This window comes from Falco naumanni, chromosome 8 (genome assembly GCF_017639655.2).
Source record: "Falco naumanni isolate bFalNau1 chromosome 8, bFalNau1.pat, whole genome shotgun sequence".
NCBI classification, from domain to species: domain Eukaryota; kingdom Metazoa; phylum Chordata; class Aves; order Falconiformes; family Falconidae; genus Falco; species Falco naumanni.
In genome coordinates, this window is record NC_054061.1 from 64851912 (window position 1) to 64869318 (window position 17407).

Below are 17407 nucleotides of genomic sequence, written 5' to 3' on the forward strand. Positions count from 1 at the left end.
CGCGCCCTCGGCGCCGGCCGCCGCGCCCCGCAGCCTCCTCCCGGCCTCTGCCGTGGCGCGGCACGGCTCGGCTCGGCTGGCTGCGGCCACCAGGTGAGGCGCCGCCGTGCCCGGGTCCGGGGGCGGCCCGCCGCGACTTTCCCGCCCGCGGGCGGCGGGGAGCGGGGCAGGCTCCTGTGGTGGCGCGCGGCGCCTCACCTCGCCGCTGCTCCCGCGGCTTGGGTCCCGGCGCCGGCCCCCGTCTGCGGGCGGAGGCAGGCGACCCCCTGCCCCGCGGCGGTGCGGGGTCGGCGGGCGGCCCAGCGTGCGCCGGGACCGGCTCTGCCAGCAGCGGGAGCCGCTGGCCGCGGCTCGCCCTATTCCCGCCGCCCCGGCAGCGCGCGGGCGCCGCCAGAGCCGGAGCGGGGCTGCGCCGGGCTAGCCGGTAACAGCCCGGGCCGCCAGCGGGGGAGTGGCCGGCGGGTAGGGAGCGGGCGGGCTGGCGGGGAGTGGCCGGCGGGCGGGGAGCGAGCGGGGAGCGAGCGGGGCTGCCCCCCCCCCCCCCCCCCGGCTCCGGGCGCGCGGCGGTGGCGGGACGGCGGCCGTGGCCCCTGCCGTGCCGCGAAGCGCGGTGGCCGGCGCGAGCGTGCTGCTGCGCGGCGGGGGCGGGGGCGCCGTGCCCCGGCTGCCCTCTCCGCACGGACACAGCCGGCTGAGGCTGGGCTTTTATCTGCACCAAGGTGAAAGACCGCCCGGGAGGTAGGCTTGGTTTGGGTTTGGTGCGGTTTTTGGTTGCTTTGGTGGTTTTTGTAACGTTTGTCGTCCTTTTTTCTGCTGTGGATGAAAAACTTAATCATTAGGTGTGGAATTCGTTGATAAGCAGTGGCAGCTGGCAATTTTCTTTTATTCTCTGTCAGAATGCAATGCTTCCTTTGTTGGGCTGTAAATGAATAGTGCAAGCTTCTTCCCCACCCTCAGCCTCATCATCCTGAGATGTGAATCACTTGCGCTACCAGATTTACTTTCTTTAGGAGAGCCAAGAGGCACCCCAGGTAAACCCATCTGCTTCATTCCAGGTCACGTTCCCCTGGACTGATTTGGTTGATTCCAGCTTGAAATTGTGCTACAAGGCAACTAACGATCTTCCGCAGGAATTCTTTTCCGTTAACTTATAAATTTGAATTACCAGTCTAAAGCGTCTGTCTTCTGTTTCTTTGAGTTCCTGATGTGTTCTTAACACGTTTTCCAGAATGTGATCATTCAAGAAAGGTAAACTAAAAGCTTTCTACTCAGAAAGTAGAAAAGACTGCTGCATGCAGAATGTCAGGGTTAACTAGGAGTGTATTTGCACTGGCCATGAAAGAAATGCAGGGCAGAAACGTGTTGAATGCCGCTAACTGGAGTCTGCTGGGAGCAGGACACTGTGCCCTTGCCACAGTTGTTTCTGTGAATGCAGTCAAACCCTGTAAATGCAGAACGATTTCCAGGTCAGAACAAGTTGGTGAATTTTATGAGGCACCATCACAGCCTGCTGGAGCTGAATGCTGCCACTAGACCGCGAGTGTTCTCCAGCTAGCTGTGTTGTGGGAGCTGAAGGAGTTTGGCCCTTTAGGAACACAGCAGGATCTGTTAAATGTAATGAGACACCGATCAAGATAAGCCTTGTACTGTGTCAGGTGCTGTATAAATACCTACGGAGGTAAGGTCACAGCTCTGGGAAACGTACTGTGTAAGAAAAAAGTATTATGATTAAGATTAAATAAATCGAGTACCCTTCAAAACGTTCTGAGGGTTATCCTTAAGTGAAGGGTCTGTTTCCACAGTCCTTATGCCCAGGCAGAGGCCTGAGAAGCAACATGTGCTTGAGAGTTGCTCTTTTGTCTGACATAACAGTAACGAGCCTAAAAATTGAACACAGGCATTTCTGAGTACTTTCTGTCTTGAGGGAGGTTTGGTTCTGAATCTAGATCAATTATTCTTATCCAGCGCTTGCTCAAAGAAGTGGAAATGAGGCAATGTCAGGTCACCTTCGTGCCGTTTCCCAGGTTTTAAGGAAATAACCCGTCTGGAACTGAAATCAGTTTGGGCCTATTTTTAAGAGAAAGCACAACAAGATCCTAATGCCCTGCGGTCTCTTCTGTATTTTCTTTGACTTCTAGCAATGGTGGAAGTGCTAAAGCTGTGCCCATCTGCAGTTGTAGTTGACCTGTATTTGGTGTTAATTACCCCAAGCTGTTATATCTGAGTTTCTTTTTGACTACACACATTGCCTATGTTGTCATTCTAGGGCCTGTATTTCCTAGTATTTTTTCAGGGCCCATGTCTTGGAGGCCTTTGGACACTGTTAAGTAATGCTAGTCATGCAGATGACAAAAAAAAAATCCTCTTTTTTTTTTCTCAAAACAATCTGGTGTGGTGCTTTACAAATCTGAATGAAAGGTCGAACTCGGCTTTTCACTGTGCACCAGAGGATAAAAGTCAAGCTGCGTACAATTTGGAGCAGAAGACCCACGGGCAGTGAGGCTTTGCTCAAAGATCAGGGGAAGAAAAATAACTTGCTGTTAATTGTAGTTGACTCTTATTTAATATTAAGGATTTTATTGTCCATGTTATTCTGGGAAAATATGGCTGGTGCTACTGTCTCCTCTGTCCTCCATGTTTTCTTCCCTCCTTAGATGCTTCACTAGCTTTCTTGCAGTTTTCGCCTTTGTGTAAAAAAAAAATGAACTGTAGTGAAATAGTTAACTTTGATAGTGGAGTGCCTTTTATTTTAGACTGGGCAGGTTCCTCTGCTAATAGTTGTTTGAAAGGAACACTCTGTAGCGTTACTATACCAAAGTATTTGGCCCTAACTTCCCTGGCATCAGCAGGGGGCTGTGCGGTTCACATCTCGTTGCCCTGTTTGCTTCTAAGCATCTTGAGCGTCAAGAAGATGGTGCAGCGTTGCTTTGCCTCTACTTCGCATTTGGAAGTTCCTCTTTGCAGTCCTGAGGACTATAAACCCATGTTTTACAGAGTGTGAGATGATGGGCTCTGTAGTTACCTTGGGGTTATATTTGGCATGGCAGGACTTTTGCTTCCAATATATGTCGGCAAGTGATGCCATGCATGATTCCAGCAGCAGAGATTTTGGACCCGGTAGAGCTGTCTTGTAACATGCCGAAGGCCAGCTCCTTGCCTGGTACAATTTCATAGGGCGGTTGGAAGAGCTAAATCCAACTGACACCTTGACCAATGGTGTGTGCAAAATATGTTGCTTGATTTCAGGAGGGGTTGTGGGCGCACAAGGAATATAAATTCTGGGATGCAGCAAGAATCTGGAAGGTGAAAACTGACATTTTTTGACTGTTAAGTTTCACAGTACCTGGGTAGAACAGACTGGTGAAGAAGGGGAGTCTGATGGCTGTGACTTTTGTTTCTGAGTGGACGTGCAGTAATTCCTTAGTTCTGGATATGGATTAGAAGAAATCTGGTTTTGCTTATTAGCTCCCACTGTCTTTCCTGCTGAAAATTTGTCCGTGTGAAGATTGCTTAGAAACTCTGTAATGAAATCATGTGTGCAAATCCCATTTGGGGGGTGTGCGCTGCCTGTATGTAAAATCTGAGAACTGAAAATTCGATTGGGGTGGATGGAGAAGTAAAGCATTTCTTACTTTTGAGAAGTTATCAGCAGATGTAATTGGCCCTTTTTTTTTTTTTTTGAGATACTTCAGACACAGACCTCAAACTTTAAAGAGTCAGTTGCTGGTTTCTCAGTATATTAAAAAAAAAGTCTTTGTGGAATAGGCCATCATATACTTTATGGGTGATGGCAAATTTGCTCAATCGGTGATTATTAAGCACCAGTGACAATGCTTTCACTTCTTGTCCCAGTACAATTATACTTTTACTAGATCTTGTACCAAAAAAGCTTCAGATGATTTTCTGTTTGGACAAGACAAATAGTGCTGCAGACCCTAATTAAGGTTTTGGAATAAAATCAAAACTCTGCATGTGTTTTAAACTTCTCTTGTAAAACAACAATAATACAGAATGCCTGCCCATCTTTTTGTAATACAAAAGAGACTAATCTAAAAATATACTCTGTGTGTACATAGTGGGAAAGGGTTGTGGCATAACATTTTTCAAAGCCTGCTGTCTTCTTGGTTTGCTCTTAGCTGAAGCTATACAATTTCCTCAAAAAACATGAGTTAGAAATGAATCTGTAATACTTTGTGACTCCTTGTCCTTTTCCTTCAGACAAAAGGCTCTTTCAATCCATTGTGCAACAGTCCCAGATTTTCATGTGGTCATTCAAGAAGAGGATAGTGACTGGCCTTCATAATAGACTTTTCAGTACTCTGTCTAGGGGTTTGCTGACTGAAAAAAATGCCTATGGCTATGTACTGTGTTCAGTGTTTAAAGTATTGATGAATCTAATCTCCTGAGCCTTGAAAAGGTAAAGAGTTCAAATGGCAAAGAAGCCTTACCTGTTTGTAAATACCAGTGTGCTGCTGCTCAGAGTTGGGGACAGATTTTGGCCTGTGTAAACCCCGCTGCGGTGGTATTTGATGTTCACTGACTGAAGGTCTGTTCTATATTTTTTTTTTTTTTAAAGTGGTTACTGAAGGCTGGTGTTTCCATGAACTGTGCTTCCAAGAGGGTTGATGCTGTTTTATGTTCTGAGTGGCGCTGAGCAATGTTACCTGTTTGTGCTGTGCATGGCTGAGTGGGCTTGTGAGTATGACTTCCTGGGAGGTGACTATCCTCGAAAGTTGTGGGTGTGTTTTGAGTCAGCTTTGAAGAAGCTGCTACCATTCTTGTGTTGACAGTAGAGCCTTGCTGAGTTGTTACCCCTTCATGCTGCTAAGGCCAACCTGCCCGGCAGCATTTCAAAACAAACACCTGACATGCAGGGCAGGTAGCCTGGTGTTTGTTGTCCCAGCCTTACACAAAATCCATGCAAAGATTAATGGTGTTTGCCTGAATCTTATTGGAATAGCACCGAAAGATGGTGTTTGTGCTATGACACGTTTCAGAATGATGGTAGCTCTTCAGGATCCTGATTGGTGGTGTTAGAAACCTGTGCGGAGCTTGCCCTGAAGGTTCAGCACTGGAGTGTCCATCTGAGTGCTCTCCATGGCGCGGGGCATTTACTGCTGCTGAAGACTGATGCATGCTGACAGCTAGTGGGGTGACAGGTCAGGACTTCAGGCTCTCTTACTGGTTGAAGTGCCACTGCCAAGAAAGAATATTTGGGCTCCAGACGACTTCAAGCTCAAGCATGTACTTAAATGGTCGTTTCGGACTGAATTGCTTTCTTAGTAATGTTTAAAACCAGCATTGAGTATGTGCTGTCCTACACACATCCAGGTTGAGGTTTCCACTGCTGCACTACGCTTAAACTGTCCGGTTTTAGTATTAAAATTACGGTACTGGGTGTGGTTCTCTGTGTAAAATTAAATGCAATAAAAGCCTTGCACGTGCAGCCTGGGGGTGGTGGTGCTTCTGAGTGGGAATGTATTCAGAGACTGTGGTTTATTCTAGTGGTGGAAAAACCTATGAGTCCCAAGATGTCATTGCTGTGGGACTTCTTGCTGTGTTGATAGAGGGAATAACAGTCTTGTGCAGTAATACTAGCCTAGAAGCATTTGATTTAGTGATCTTTAGGACTCAGTCTGAATGAAATGTTGCCTAATTTTGTAAGTCTGTTTTCCAATAATAACTTAGTGCTGTCTAGAAACTGTTTTGAGTTGGCTGGTTTGTTAAGCTGCTGGCATGAAGTTGTGTTTCGGTGTTAGGATTGGAGCTTGTGCTCCTCGCTCTGGAGCTGATGAAGAGAGGGGTGGTGTGGAGATGGGCTGCTTGCACAGTGCTTGGGTGGAGAGAGGCTTCTCCATCTGTTCCTGCAGCTCCCGAGGCTTCCCGTGTACTGCAGCCACTTTGTTACTAGAGTGAAAGGAGGAAACTTACTTCTCATTAAAAATCTTGAAGAGCTTGAGGGTTTCTTCCTCCCAAGACAGCGAAATTACGTTGTGTACAAACACAGTGGGAGCCAGAAAGGATTGGATGATTGATCTGGCCAACAGAGGCAGCCGGGTCTGAAACGCAAGGAAAGACCAGCAGAAGGGAGTTGGAAGATAAGGCGTACTGTCAAACGCACACAGCTGTAGCACGGGTAGGGCAAGAGGCGTACCTGCCAGCGGTGCCCCGGAGAGCTCTGCAGCGAGGCAAATGTGGATCAACCAGAGCAGCTGCTGTGTAGGAGTGCCTGGAGGCTTGTAGTGGTGACAAGAGCAGGGAAGGTGGCTGGAGGAAGCCCTGGTGAGGGGGTGAGGGAGGAAGGCTGGGGAAGATCCCGGGGCCAGGAGGAGCTCTGGCAGTCAGAAGGCACAAAGTTTTTGGCCATGTCTGTTTAGATACTCAGATGGGAATGGAAGCTTGTGAGGTGAGGGCAAAAGGGAGGAACTACAGGGAATATTTTTTCTGTGTGATGGTAGTACAAGACCAGGGCTTCCCTGGCCCTGATGGGTTTTCCTCCAGTTTGGCCATTTGGTTAAGGATCTGATGGAAACGGTGGGCTTGCAGCAGTTCCTACATTACTGATTTAGAGCCAGATTCTCTTGGGGCTTATGCTCACTGAAATCCACAAGTACAGAGTTTGGCCCTTTATCGTTGTTTCCTTCTCACTCAGTAAAAACAGTTCTCCCTTTATTACCTGTTGCTAAAACCACACACCTGTCTTTAATATCTGTGCTCTTGTGTCTTGTTGACCTACACAGGCTGATTCTTTACAGAATTGCTGGTAGATTGGAAAGTTTTGTGGAAGGCTAGAGAATGTGTTTGGCATAGAGTCAATTGCAGTAGCTGCACTGACTTCTTAAAATGTGATAATTATCATTTTATCTCAAAAGAAGAGAAATAAATATCCAGACAGTGATGTATTGGGGAAACCTTGAGCTGAGCAGGCAATCGGCTTTACATCAGAAGAACTCTGGCTCTCTAGTGTTTACCTGTGAGCGAAAGGGAACTATGGAAAATGTCGCAATGTTTCTGGTGCATGCTGAAGACAGGGAATCCTCAACATCAGTGGAGCTGTCCTTCTGGATGCTGATGTAAAATCGGTATCTTGCCTTACGATCTTTATATAGCCTCCTTTTTTTTTTTTTTGTCTAGTTATTGTTTACATTGTTTACTGGGCTTTTTGATATGAGATGGTTCTAATGGTGTGCTATTGGGTCTGGATCACAGCATGGCCAGTAAACTCACAATTTTTTCCTGTCATGAGGGACACAAGCTCTTTGCATGTCTGAAATAGGTGCGGTCTAGGTCCTTTGCGGATTATTTTCTGTGGAAGAGGTATTTCAAGCCAAGGTCTTGTCGGAGCTCTGAGTGTATTGGAAGTTTTGCAGCACTTGCAACGTGAATAGGAGTTTGGTTCCATGTCCTTAGCCAAGAACATGGCGTGATACCCAACTGTGGAGCAGACTGCAGCAGCGGGCTGCCTTTGGCTCCCATGGCCCTGTGTTTAAGCAGTGCTCAGTCTCAAAACTTCTGGCAGTTCTGTGGGAGGGCTCACAGTCCACAGTGTTTTAGGATGAAGGGGACTCTCTACTACAAACCAGAACACATTATAGAGAGTAAGCCTACAAACCCAGGGAAGTTCTGAACAAGAACAGGCATTTGGCAGACTGGAAAGTTGTCTAATCTGGCAACAGATGGTCATGGGTGTAAATTCATCCGCTGCGCTGCCATCACTTGACAAAGAATGATGGTTGCCTTTCTCTACACTAATGGGGTGAGTTGAGGTTCCCATGTTAGTAGCATTTTAACATGCCGTTCCCTTTTCTAAAGTTACACTGTACCTGACTGATTATTTTGTTCCTTACCCTGTAGATGAGAAAGGTTGAAAACTTCCAGTTGCCTTCTGGTGTTGGATTCTCAGAGGTATTGAGTGCAGAAAGTTTTGATTGGAATTTTGTGCAGTCAGGTCCTCTGAAAATCGGGCTATAGGTGAATGGTGGTACCTTCCAAAGCACTTTAAAAAGAATTGCCGAAGAGCAAAACTAGATTTATTAAACTGTAACAAGTGGCTTGTTAAATGGAAAAGGGATTATCTTGTAGTTGGAAGGTCTATTAAACTGCAAAAAGGTTAGTCATTACCCTTGTTGCATCATATTAAAGGAATGAAGCAATGTAAATGTAATCATTAATTAAACTGACTGGCACAACTTTAAACTGTCACTCACTATTTTAAGTGAATAATATCTTCTTCTTTCGGAGAGTGGCTTAGTCTGATACTAAAGGTTCCTTTTCTGTAAATTAAGAAAAAAAAAAATGGAAAAAAAGAAAAACCTCAAGATTGCTGTTACTTATGACAAAAAATGACACTTTGTGTGATGCTACAGTGCTTGTTCTGGGCTGAACTCGGCCTACCAGGCTCTGCACCCTCGCTGAGCTGCCTGCGGAGTCAGAGCCCAGCTCTTTAGAAGTGGTTTAACAGAGCAAAATGGCCAAGCAGCGTGATAGCAGGGGCTGCTTTTCTGCAGTGCCAAATGACCTGGGCGAGGACAATTCATTCTGAAATGCTGGGCTGTAAGGTGGGCGTGTGGTGAAGGCCCTTTGCCAGATGTCTGTGGGAGCCAGGCTCCTGCAAAGCTGCGGCAGGCACTGGGCACTGCTGGGGCTGGCGGCAGCTGCCCTGCTGTGGGGGGAGCGGTGCTGGGAGTGCTTGTGTTGATGGATATTTTGTCTTTGAACAAATTTGGTACCAGACTCTGTGAAAGGGTTTGCCTTTTTCTAAGTTAGAATTTTCCTGGGAGGAAACTCAGGGGCTGTTGTGTGACATTTTTGGACATGTTCAGATTGCGGTACCAGCCACAGAAAAGAGCTTTGGGAAGGAATCTGTGTTAATTGAAGTGGAAAATACAGGGATACACAGGCTTTTGAACAGCAGATGGACTCCTTAAGAGACAGGCCATAAATTGGTATCCCTCTGTGTTAATGCAAATACAGAAATTTACCTGTGTTTTTTTTAAAAAAAATCAACAACACAAAAAACCCTCACCCCAAAACATTCCCCCCTCCCGCAAAAAAACACAAACACAACAAAAAAATCCCCCCACAACACACAGAATATACAAATAAACTGCATGTAGTTAAAAGTAATGTCCAAAGAGCAGTCAGATGGCAGTAATGGGATGGGACTGTATCAGCCACTCATCGTCGGCGCAATCTGAACTACGTAAGATTTTCAGCACGTATGATACAAGGAAGTCTGTGTGTGATCTGTCTTGTCATACATAAAGAGATAAAGATAGCGCACTTTGCTCTGGTCTGACCATATACTTTTTTTATGTGACTGTTTTAAATATTTAAATGTTTTCATGTAGCTTCTTCCTGGAAGGAGTCTACCAGACTTACCTTCTTACAGCTTGATCCTGCATGAGGATCAGCTGAGGAGGAGGAGTGGGGCCCAACCTTTGCCTCTTTCTAGCTCCCTGCCCAGATTGTTTGGAATGCTATTTCCATTTTCAGAGTGTAAGCTGAAACCTGGAGCCATCTAGGAGTTTTATTTGCTTTTGATGGGAATGTAGGACTTTGTTGTTCTTTAAAATAAAATATGAGAAAAATTAGAGGCTGTTAACTTTTGCCTCCAAGTGGCTAATGAATCAAGGCCGATAATTTGTATAAAAGGTTTGGCTTGAAGTCATGTGGAGTAAATTGAGTTCTCATAATTCCTTGAAAGGAGAAGCAGAGAGATCTGCTAATAAGGTCCTAACCATTATGTATTAACAGCCATGTGATGACATTCATGTGATTGCTGACAGGTGTGAGTGTTCCTCTGTGAGAAATATAACGAGCTGAGGTGTGTTGAAGCTCTCGTCACAGAAATGACAGGCCACTGAAAGAAAAACGCTCGTACAGAGAGTGCATCTATCAGAGCTGTTACAAAAATGGCTCTGCGATTCCATTTCACATGCAATATGTACATAGAGAGTAGGGCCAAAGCAACACCTCTACCTCTGGGAACTTGTCTGTCTTGCTGATAAATGTTAGTTTCATAATTTCTCTTGTGGCATTAATTCTGTGGGATTCCCGTTCTAGTTGTGCAGGAATTGATTTGCCAGTTTCTAAATTTGTCTCTTACATAAAACATGAAACAATGCATGACTGAACAGTGCTCTTCTCTATTGCTTTAAATAATACTTCTTAAGCATCTTGGATTGCAGGTCCTGCCCAGCTCTGACTCCATGACCTCCCTCATCCCAGCTCCTTTGCTGGGGCTTTGCCTTGGTCAGATTTTGAATTATTATTTGATACATTGTTTGGAGTTCTGTTTGCCTCTTCCACTCTCCCTCCTCCAATGGCTCTATCCCTTACCCTCCCATGATAGTAGTAGTCAAATTTAGGTCAAAGTAGTATCTGCAGGAGAGGCTGTTTCCAGAATTCTTCCCTTTCTTAAATGCCAGGCATCCGAGAAGGACCAGCTAATGGTATTTCTGGTAAACTACTGGACTTTGTATTCTGGTACCAGTCTTCATCATCTAGTTCTGTCTTCAGGCTTTTAAAGTATTTTTTTTAAATGTTGCTTTTATTTTATGTAATAATATAAAATATTGATATAAAATAAAAAAAATATATTGATATATTTAGACATACCTAAGGTTTGAAGGCTTTCCTTAAATTTGTGTGATCTTATTTAACCACAAAGCGTTAACGCTGAAGGGAGGCAGTTTCAGCGGGTTTGTGTTTGTTCCTTAGGCTGGTGTTACATACTGTGTTCTATGGTAGTTCACATCTCTTTTTTTGCATTTGCAGCATGTTTATTTTTGGGCGTGTGGATGGGCAGATCAGTTGTGTCAGAAGACTGTTTATGCTATAAGTTCTGATGGTAATTGTAGGGAAATGGGTAAAAAATTGGCCTCTGATATGGAGTGGCTGTTTTGGTTTTATCTGCTACCATTTTTAAAATAAGAAAGATTAAAATAATTATTGCCCACCTGACACCCCGACATACAAAATGTCTTAACCATATAAAAAGTATTTGTAATGCATTAAAAAAAATCTTAGAAAAAAACCCCAACGTGTTTCTGTTCATCTCCTTTTACTTTCTCTTTGGGGAAGATGTGACTGCCAGAGTAATTACAGCATATAATGTTTTGAAAGTCTAAATAGAAATTTAAATTAAAATTTTAAAAGTCTTCATTTTTTTATTTCCTTTTTACTTTTTTCTTCCTTCTAAGCTTATTCCTGGAAATCATGTCATGCCTCCAGTCAATTCTGCATGCATAGTAGTATGCGTCTAACACACCATTTCTGATTTAGGGGGTCTCAGCCCTTTGGGTTTGTCAGCTCCCTCATTGGATCCTGCTGGCAGGAAATGCTCATGAGTAGTGACAGCAGTGGATTTTTGGCCGTGCTTCAGGCTGGTTTGAATACTGATAATTCAGTTAGAATGATTTGTGTTAAGTGAGGCATTTCATTATATACAAGACATGAAAAGATGTAATAGTTCCACTTGTATTTAGTAACTTGGTAATTCTGCTTTTAACGGCCAGCTTTTACAATGTGCTGTAATCCTGAACGTGCACCAGGAGTTGCTTGTATGGCTTCCCAAGTTCACAGACTTCAGTAATTCACTAGGAGAAGAGGTGTACTGATGCACTGAGGTGGCTGAAATGAATTTTAATTTTTAACATATTGATGATGAAGGTGAACACAAGGTGGTCAGGCAGTGTGTATGTTTGAAATCTGCAGATGTGGATTTTAAGGTATTTGCTGACATGTGAAATCTGCGGTTCATACTGAGGACTGGAGTTAAAAGGATGATGTTGATTTCATTGGTGATGTGAGCAAAGCCTATACCATGAAGGTCCATCTGTGAAAGTCATGAGACCTTGCAAATGAGATGGGTAGGTTGTAGCCATATTTATTTTTGTGTCCCTTGTCCCTTCTACTTAAGTAGCAAAAATCTTAGGAAATAAAATGGAAAAATAAATAACATCAATGTACTGTGAGGTTTGCAAAACTAAACCAAACAGAAGTCTCAAAGCAAAGGTTGGGTTGGAGATGGTAGCTTGGCTGCCTTGTGTCTGAGTAATGTTTTCCATGCAACTTTGTCACTGAAATGTAACGTTACTTTTTTTAGTGTACCATAAACTATGCAGACTATGTCTTGTGGGTGAGTGGATATTACTGGAACAAACTTTACTTTTGGTGTATCAAAGGACTTGGAGCAGAGAGGCCAAGTCGTAAGTCAGTTGCTGAGGCTCAGTGGCAGCAGTAAATACATTTGTTCCTATGAAAGTAAATACAGACAGGAATTCTGAATAAAAGATCCATACAGAGGGTGCTGTGCCAACAAACTGAGGCAAACTCTGGTTTCCTTTAGCATAGAGTGTATCTGGGTTCAGTGAAGGCATTCCAGACTTGCACCAGAACACACTTTTATTCAACCTCATTAGCATAAAAGAAAACCAACCCGTATTTTGGCTTTATTTTTGCCACATTCCTTCATAACTCAGAGACTGGCACAAGCATTTCAGCTGAAGCCTGGACCAAAATATTTTAAATGGTCAAAGCAGCAGTAAGTTCCAGCGTGAGAAGTTTGCTTCACTTCAAAACTTTGGGAGTTGTTTTATTACTTGTATGTTATTCCCATGAAGAGGCTGCTTTGACATACAAATTAGTGTTTCATGGAACCTTCCGTCTCAGGGCTGTGAGAGCTCTGCATGCTTTCCTTTGTGATGTGAAATACCACATGGGAATGAGATCTCATTTACACTCATGACTAAGTCTGACCAAGATCCCCTGAGTAATTTTGCTCCTCCTTCCTATTAAAACTTCAAAGGAGGATGGAGTTATATTTACATTTGTAAATTGATTCCATTATTCATTTTTGTTCATTATGATACCACAGCTGTCAACCAAGCCTCACGCAGCCGCTCGCTCACTCCCCCTCACCCAGAGGGATGGGGAGGAGAATCGGAAAGAAATGTAAAACTCCTGGGCTGAGATAAAGACAGTTTAATAGGTAAAGCAAAAGCCGCGCGCGCCAGCAAAGCAGAACAAGGAATTCATTCGCTGCTCCCCATGGGCAGGCAGGTGCTCAGCCACCCCCAGGACAGCAGGGCTCCATCGCATAACGGTTACTCGGGAAGACAAACGCCGTAATGCCAAACGTCCCCCCCTTCCTCCTTCTTCCCCCAGTTTATATACTCAGCGTGCCACCATATGGTATGGAATACCCCTTTGGCTAGCTTGGGTCACCCGTGCTGGTGCCCCCTCCCAATTTCCCGTGCCCCCCCAGCCCTCTGGCTGGCAGGGCCCAAGGAACTGGAAAGTCCTTGACTTAGTATAAACATCACCCAGCAAGAACTGAAACCAGCTGTGTGTTACCAGCATCGTTCCCACATGGGAGCCAGAACACAGCACTGTGCTAGCTACTAAGGAGAAAACTGACTCTGTTCCAGCTGAAACCAGGACAATCCCATTCTTAGAATTTGTATGCAACGAGAAAAGAGGGTATTTCCCCATTCTAAATGGAGAGAAATAAAGATTGGAGTTTTATATATAAAGGAATATATTTAATTGCAGGAGCTCTGTATTATAAAACATGCTTCGTAGTTGTGTTCAGCTCTTGTAAGAGTGCCAGGAAGGACAGAAGAGTGTGAAACTGCTTAAAGGACAGCTAGCTGGGAGTTCTCAGTCCTCTTCCTTTCTAGAGATCAGGCCAGCTAAGATGGAGCGAGGTGGAATCGGACTTGAGGATCCCATTGCTGCTGCAGTACTAGATCCTGAGCAGAGTGGTCGCGCTCTGAGCAGGATGTACTCCCTGCTCCAATGGGTGATGCAGAGTGTACATTCCTCTGCTGGGCTACTTTCCAGTAAGGATTCCCAGGAGGTGCTGGTGTCTTCTTTGGACTTCATGTCCACTTACGTTGTTATAAAGGCAGGCTCAACCCGGTTGTTATGATGTGACCTAGTGCTGAGGAAAAGTTCTGCTTTTCACATTTAGGGTGTGATGTTTTTTCATAAGCACAGTGAGGCTGGCAGTAGACTTAAGTCCCCTGAAGCCCCCTTTTCTCTGTGTCCCAGTGTAACTTGGAGGGGACAACTTTAGAGGTGGTCTCTAGTTGGTGCTTCTTGGAGATTTTAATTCTTATTTGTTGTTGTCTCTGATACTGGGTAATGCACAGTAAAACCCAGTATCAGCTGCATACTGGTATCAGGAAAAGTTGTAAACCTGTTCCAGGATTGAGCTGCTCAGTGCACCCCATAGGTTTCAGTGTCTGTGTTCTGTGTTAACTGCATGTCTGCTACAGCTATAGTATGTTGCTTTTGGTACTGACCTCGCTGTCTTACCTGTGATATTAAGCCACTGTAGGGTTGTCTGCTAAACTGCAGCATAAACCTAGCGTCTGCAGCCTTGATGCATTATCTACCACGCATTGATTGTTCAGCAGATACCCTTTGTCTCCTAAAATAATCCCTCATTCAGTTAAAACCGTATGCATTCAGACATATTTTCTCTGCCTACTGCTTGTTCGGATAAGCAAATAATTTAAACTTTTTTTAAAAGCATCATTTACATATTTCTTTCTCAGAAGATGATTGTATCTTGAAATGCATATACGCATATATATACATATTGGCTTTGTTACTAAGAAAATGTCTGTTTTGGTTTTGGAGCAGTTTAAAAAATTGCTGTACAAGGCTGAAGAAGAACCATTTGACAGTGAGGGCACAACTGATTTTGCTTTAAGTTTGCAAAATACCAAGTACTGCTTCCTTCAGAAGCTTCTGTCCTTCTGTTGGGAGGCTGAAGACAGATTACATGGAGGATGTGCCAGTTTGAAAATAGCGGTGATTGCACTTGAATTTAAAATAAGGTATTTCGGCTGTCATTAATTATAGCAGCTGTACGATGCTTCATTGTTCTGATTTGCTGTAGGTGAATGGGAGGATAGGTTTTGCCCAGAAAATGACACTGGATATTTTTTGGAACTTAGTTGTACTTTCTATGATCGTCTTTTAGAATAATTATAAGGTAATGTTCTGTGCAAACTGACATACTCAAATTCGCATGGATCTGCAGTGAATTTTCTAATAAAACCGTGGAGGTTATTTTGACTTGTTAACATGCTGTCTGAGACACAGTATTTTTGCATTTCCCAACCTCAGTAAGAGGAAGCTTTCCTGGTAGATTGACCTTTCAGTGTGCAAAAATGGTGAGTAAAACTCACAGTGGACTCCAGCTGGCAGGATAATTCAGCTCAGTGAGGAAGCAGTTTTCACAAAAATGCATGGAGAGTCCACAGATCATACAGAATCTTTTTCTCGTTCTTTTTAGAATCTTGTAGCCCCTGAAGTGTACAAAGTTGGAGATCCCATAGCTCCTCTAGGCACTGCATGTATCCTGGCTCATCGGGGTATGGGCAGTTGCCTTAAGCAGGGCTTTCCAGCTTTGTGGTGTTGCTTGGTTACCATCATTCCCACAACTCTCTAAAGCCAAGCAAATGTAAAAAACCCTGGTTTCTATTTATGGGCTAGGCTACTGTACAGATCCAAACAAAACAGAATTGTAAATCCTCTACAGCTTCTCTAATGATCATTTTTTTCCTCAAGTATTCCACTTGGCTACTCACAAAGGCTTTCTATTTTAGGTATGTTTGTTCAGTATATTGGGGTACTTCTAGGATTCTGCACAGACTCTGGAAGTTCAGAAGCTGGATTCCTGACTGGAACAAGGAAAAACAAATAATGGCTTGTGTTGTCGGGCAGTCTTGCTAACCAGAGCTGGGATATTGCCTCTTCAGATATACTTCATGTGCATCCTCAGTTCAGGGCAGGGCAAAGTGCGCAAAGCTTAGCTTGGAATGTGTTAGGGAATATTTTCTTTAGTAATGAAAATAATGGAGAACTCTCATAACCGTTTGGCTGAGCATCTCATGTAATTTTGTGAATATTTCCGAATGTAGCTTCACAAGTCCTTTCGTGCCCTTGGGAGAATACTTTTGGCATGCAGGCTCATGTGTTTCAGGGAAAATTCTCATCTTAAATCAAATTAGCTAATCTTGGCGAAGTATACAGACCCTCTGAGAAATGAGTGTAGCATGGGTGCATAAGTTTCTTTTAATGAAGTTAATTCCCAAAAGAAGGCTTCTCAGGGAACATGAGTGAACACTGGTGAACAGAGAGCTCTCCATAAATCCGCTAGGGTCACTAACAGTGTACCTAGAGTTGGTTACAGAAACCTGCTTGCTGTTTCTGAGAGTGCAGAAAGCTAAAATAAATGGAGGTATCTGTGAGTCAGCCAGAGGTTGAGGAAAAATAAACACATCCAAGTAAAACATTCCCAGCTGTGGAAAAAACTATCCCCCATCTATCAAAAGCATGGAAAGTGTAGGTAGCAGACAGCAATTCCTGTAGGAAGTAGAACTTCTAAGCATTGCCTTGTGCTCATTGTCTGAGAGCTAGTGCATTAGTGGGGCCCACAACTCAGTCCTCTAACCATTTTGGGTTTCCAGTAGGTCCAGTTCTTCTGATGGTGGACTTGTAAGAAGGATTTCTCATCCAGTGAGGTACTAGGCATTTCACTGTATGGTGTTGAATTTCCAGTGTCATATGGCTCACGCGTGTCTGTGTTACAGGTCTGTTCCAGCTCTGTCAGTAGGAATTGGATTAGGCCCTTAAAGCTTTGAGAGAAGAACGTCAGCTGTCACTAAGTTAGGGGGAATAACAGGCTTAAATAATGGCCGATCACTGTTAGAATAAAGGTGCTTGCAGACTCTGCATGTGGACTTGTTTTAAAAAAAACGTGTCAATGAAGAGTCTGAGGCCCGTGTTGGTACTCTAGCTCACACCAAAGTTCCCACAACCAGGGAGAGCTTCGTAGGCTAGAAGGACTGGATATTCCAGTCCTGTAAGACACGTAGATCATAGTAAACACCAGAGTTGGTTGGTTTTTTAAACCGTGCTATTTCATGCTGGCTGAAACTGAAGCGGTGCCAGTTGTATGTCTGATTGCAATGCTGGCTCTGCTATGAAAGCCTTAAAGGACAATTTTTCTCCTTGACAAGACCACACGGCATGTACATGTTTTCTTCCTCATTGCTGCTGCTGTTCGTATACTGTAATTCCCTCCTGTACCAGTGTTGAACATGGATTCTCTCCTTTGCCCTACTGCAGTATTACTATCCCACTTGTGTCACCAGACAGAAATCTGGCATAGGACGAGAGGTGATCCAGTCCTGAAGCTTTTATTTAGTTTTTTCTCAATCCTAAAGTTAACAGATCCTTTTTGCTATAAAATCTTTGGCAAATATCAGATTGAGGATGGTTTCAGTCAGGGAGCTTATGCTGCTTTATAATCATATGCATCTTCTGTTGTAATAAGCAGTGCGTGTTGTAAATGTCAATATGAATTGTCCTCTGAAGGCTGGAT

The 17407-nt window shown here is 44.2% G+C and overlaps 1 protein-coding gene across 4 annotated transcripts in view; it reads left to right on the forward strand.

The window, feature by feature from the left end:
* The first annotated feature begins 589 nt into the window (after positions 1-589).
* Positions 590-17407, forward strand: part of SPATS2L (spermatogenesis associated serine rich 2 like) — an 85450-nt gene continuing 68632 nt past the window's right edge. For 3 of the 4 annotated variants that reach the window (XM_040605111.1, XM_040605110.1, XM_040605112.1), the window contains exon 1: positions 591-738. The gene's annotated coding sequence lies outside the window, so the exon portion shown is untranslated. Of the gene's footprint in view, positions 739-17407 lie in introns of all 4 variants that reach the window. The other variant, XM_040605113.1, reaches the window with a different exon arrangement.